Here is a 5,240-nt window from a genome sequence, read left to right as displayed (position 1 = left end):
CAGCTGCTGTGTAGAGATGGTCTGACTGGTCGCTGTTACTGGGAGGTCGAGTGGAGTGGAGAGGTTTGGATAACAGTGAGTTACAGACAAATCAGCAGGAAAGGAGGCAGTTATGACTCTGCATTTGGACACAACACTCAGTCCTGGAGTCTGCAGTGCACTAACAACGGTCCTCATTTTGCCTGGCACAATGACAAAACAATATCCTCCTACTCAACCTCCTCTGTCTCTAACAGAGTAGCAGTGTATGTGGACTGTCCTGCTGGCACTCTGTCCTTCTACAGAGTCTCCTCTGATACTCTGATCCACCTCCACACCTTCAACACCACATTCACTGACCGTCTCTATCCTGGATTTGGAATCTGTGCTGCTTCCTCAGTCTCCCTGTGTTGATTTTAGCATTGAGGTTTTACAGACACAACATTAACCAAAAGATCTAAGGAAAAGGTCGATAAGGCCCCAATCACAAGGCTTAGAAATTGGTTTGTGACCATCTGGCAGCTACCAATCAAGAACAAATTATTATTTGAGTTAGGAGTAGTTTCTGGAGGTTTACAGTTGCTGGGAAAATTATTGCTTGTGCCCCAGTCACACGAGCTTAGAGACCGGTCTTTGATCCCCCTGTCAGTAGGCAAAAACGTGTATTGCCTAACCGGTTGCTTTAATAACACATTGCTGTGGTTTTGAATGTGTCAGGTGTGGTGAATCTGTACACAATTATTTTCTGAATTATACTTAGAGTACTAATGTGGGAACTTCAACATTTTGTGCTATTTGGATTAGACTGCCTACTGACATTTTTGTTTTTGTGGTGCATCCTGTCATATTTGTGCATTCCAACATGAAAGTTGAATGAAAATGGCATTTTAATAATTTTTGTGACTAAAACTTTTTGTTAAAAAGCATTCTATGTAACAGGAGTGCTCTGCTTTTTTTAAATTGTATTTTTAACTAGCTGATATTTAGACCATTTTTGATGCGTTTGTTCCAAATTTCAGATTCATCTTGATTGTAAGAAAAAACAGGTTGTTTTTTTTTAATTTAATATATATATTAATGTTCAAACATTGCTTCATGTTTCAATGTGTGGAAAAAAAAGGCCTTACTATGGCCAGTTGACCATTTTAAAAATATGTATAAATCTTCAAAGAAATCTTCAAAAGTACTTGATATATGTAGCTGAAAATGTAAGCAATGACTGTAAATGTTAAAATCCTGCAGAATAAAATTTGTATACAAATAAGATAGTTGAGCAGGATATGTTGTAAAAATTGGCTGATTTCAGACGAAGTTACACTAAAAGATTCTACAACAGGACACCTAAACTGCTGATGTGTCAAATCTGCATATAGACTAAGCCTTTAAATTCTTTTTGTACATTTAATAGTTACTAACAGTCACCGCTGTGGCTGTAGCTAAGAGAAGAAGAGATAAAACCTGCACTTTATGCATTAACGAAGTACTCAATTGTAATCCATAGATTATCTCTTGTTGCAATGATAGTTATGTCTAACTGACTAAAGACCTTAAATCACACACTTCTAACACTATATTACTCTACAGTGCTTTACCTTTCAAACACACTCATACCTCTGCTTCACCTGTAGGAGATGTGTTGATGAAGCTTGCATGTAAGTTCAGTGAGGAAGCTCTGTACTCACACATCTGGTCCCCTTGTGTTTGGTGGCTAATCTAAGATTTATATAATTTCCCCTTTCCCATGCTGTCAAACTCATTGTCACGATGGGCTAGTGATAGCCTCGAGGGCCGGTGTCCTGCAGGTTTTAGATCTCACCTTGGATCAACACACCTGAATCACATGATTAGTTCGTTACCAGGCCTCTGGAGAACTTCAGGACATGTTGAGGAGCTAATTTAGCCATTTAAATCAGCTGTGTTGGTTCAAGGACACATCTAAAACCTGCAGGGACACCGGCCCTCAAGGCCTGGAGTTGCCCACCCCCTGGGCTAGTCCAATCATCTTTATGCCAGCTTTCTTCATTAACCTAAATTGCTCTCTGATGCATCCATCAGAGTATGAATATGTGTGAATGTTAGTAAGTACTTAAAAATCACTTAAAGCACTTAACTGATTGGATCAGTTAAGTGCTTTAAGTTCTCTGGGAGAATAGAAAAGCACTATATAAGAATCAGTCCATTTAGTTGGTGCTCCCTTCCTTGGCCTAAGAAAAAGCATGGGATTAGTATGAATTATATTTATCTGGCAGTTTCCAATTTGGTTAAAAGCCTTCAGGTATCAGGCTGTTCTCCTTTGTCACCACTTCCCAGTTAATGAGGCGAGCCTGAACCATCCCTTAGATAGGCTGTCATAGATTTGGGCTTTCTCATGCACTGAGCATTTTTTTTTACTTCACTTACTTCTTCTCACTTTCCATGTATTTACACACTACTACTGCATATCACTCCTGATCTTCATTCATCTTTCTCTGTATTCGTCTCACTTTTCTCCCATTTGTTGTGGTCTATACGGTGGCCCTGAGAGGCCAAAAGGACTGCAACTTCAGAAAGCACTTGCAAAAAGAAAAATGCTGCAAAAAGAAAAACGCTGCAAAAGCACACAAAGCACAACGGAAATAGGAAAAAAGACAACGGAAATAGGAAAAAAGACAACGGAAATAGGAAAGACGATTTCTGGGGAGACAATAACCGGACGGACCAGTTGCACGAACCAAAACATGCTAACAAGTGCACTGGGACTGGGAGACACTTCAAAGAAGTGGAGCGGCCAAAGAGTAAACTTTCAAAAGTAAGTTCTGAATATTATGTCACTTATTTATGTGCAAATGTTAGCCGTTAGATAGTCGACCTTAATCTTACAGAGAATGTGATGATTTTGTGGATAATTAAAGTCAGTCATATATCCACAAACACAACAGGCTGAAAGTCAGTGATGCTGCTCAGTTTGCAGTCCTGAATATCACGGCACAAGCAGGATTCACTGCACTGTTAATGTTAGCTATGTTATATTGCTGCCTCTGTTCGGTGGTGTCGAGCCAAACGGACTTTAACGTGTGTTTGAACGAGCTGACGGTTCACTCGTTAAGCTGAAAGAAAGATGCTTTAATCACAGCAGTCACACATGTGTCCACTGTCACCATCTGGGAACTCTTCTTGTTTAGCACTCGTAATAACACAAACACTAAATCCTCCTGTTTGTAGCAGTGTATACAGCTGAGACTGTCACCTGTCTGTCTGTCCTGCACTCTCTCTCTGTTTCTTTCTCTCTGATTGTGGAATAAAAGTATGAACATGTGTTTATAAGTTACACTTGTGTTTGAATCCTGCAGCTTATCACACATTTGATTTCCATGTGTGACAACTGCAAGTGTCCAGAGTGAGGACAGACTGAGGGACCCACTGCTGCACATCATCTGTGAGGCTTTGCATCCCTGATGATCCACCGGACAAACTCAACAGTGTGTGAGGAAGAGGAGGAGGAAGAGCCAGCAGCAGCTGACAGATGGAGAGAATAGACAGACTGTTCCCTGTTTGTGAAGGACTGCTAGGAAAGTTTAACATAACTAATTGTCTGTCCTGAATCAGTCTTATTAGGTAATGTTCAAATAATTTTATCATTCCAGTGTTTTCAGTGTGGGAGAAAGTACTCAGGGCCTTCAAGTTACACACTATGAAAGGCAGCAACAAGTTTAATGTTCAGAAACCTAAAGTATGTATCAGCAGCAGAATGGAGCTAAAAATAAATGTTTGTTTCAGTTCTATGAAGCTTTGAGTATTTTGGATTAGTAGCACTGCTGTGTTTGTTGCATCATATTGCTGTAATTGTTTATATGCTTTATATATTCTGAGGTAAGTTGATCTATAGTGTTATATCATATTCTATAAGGATGTTATGTGTTTGTGTACTTTCTGCCCAGTTTGACCCATTTAACAGAAGTCAGCCTGTTTAAGGCTCTGATATCTATTCTGTATGACTTAAAGCAGTTATGACATGGTCTGATTTTCTCACCCAATAAAGGAATATTTCATATATCAGTCTACTCTTCATTTTATCAGAAACAGTTTTCACAGCTCGTACATTTTCTTTTTACACATATATGTAAGCATTGAGCCAAATTTAGTAATGCCAACATATTAAAAGAACAATATTTGTCTCTTATATATAATACATCTATATATACACTGTCACAGATACTTGTGTTTAAGTGAAGATTTAAGGTGATAGGAAATATAAATAAATGCAACTTGAATCTTTACTGAAGCTCAGTGTTTGGCACAGAGTTCATGTTCACTGCTGTAATAACTAATAATGATTAATATAATATTGGCCATATTATATTTACATTACCAAAGTGAGATGACTTTAGTCTCATGAACAAGATTAGCTAATTGTTATTTACTAGCTAATCTTAAATGACTGTTCAGTACAAAAATGAAGCCCAACAATCATGTTTTACAGTCCTGTGGTCTCAGCCTCAGATACTTATCAAATCACACAAAGCTCATGTAGAAACAAATGTACAAAATATGTTCTCCTTCATTTCTGTCAAACAAAGCTGTATGAAACGTTTCCAGCTGTTAGTATCATGGTTGCTAGGCAACCTGGGCAGCGCGACGGAGGCTAGACCGTCCCATTTCACAAGCCTACAAGCCTCGCACTTCCGGCCTCAGCAGTCTTTGAGTGCGGCCCTTGAGGACCGTTAAGGCTGCGTACTTTAAGGCTGCAGACCCTGAATTGGGAAACAGTCCCTGAATTGGGATACAGCCATACATACATGTTTTGGTTCGTGCAACTGGTCCGTTCGGTTATTGTCTCCCCAGAAACATTTCCGTTGTCTTTTTTCCTATTTCCGTTGTGCTTTTGCAGCATTTTTCTTTTTGCAGCGTTTTTCTTTTTGCAGCGTTTTTCTTTTTGCAGCATTTTTTCTTTTTGCAGCATTTTTCTTTTTGCAAGTGTTTTCTGAAGTTGCAGTCCGTTTGGCCTCTCAGGGCCACCGTACTTTTATCCTTAAGGAATATTTTTTGTCACACTATTAGGACTTTCTCTGCTTAACTGAGACGTGGATAACTGCTGGTGATTCCAGCGCCTTTGCAGAACTTTTGCCTTTGGACTGCTGCTATTTTAATGTCCCACGCAGATCTGGTCGAGGTGGAGGAGTAGCTACTATCTTCAGAGATTGCTACAAGTGCAAGCAGGTTTCATTGGAATTTTATTTTTCCACTTTTGAACTGTTACTGTTTGAAATAGCCTGTTCTCCCCC

This window comes from Haplochromis burtoni, unplaced genomic scaffold, assembly GCF_018398535.1.
Source record: "Haplochromis burtoni strain Fernald_Lab_line unplaced genomic scaffold, NCSU_Asbu1 Contig_1200, whole genome shotgun sequence".
In the NCBI taxonomy this organism is placed as follows: Eukaryota; Metazoa; Chordata; class Actinopteri; order Cichliformes; family Cichlidae; genus Haplochromis; species Haplochromis burtoni.
The sequence above is the reverse complement of the archived record's forward strand: the minus strand, read 5'-3'. Positions refer to the sequence as shown.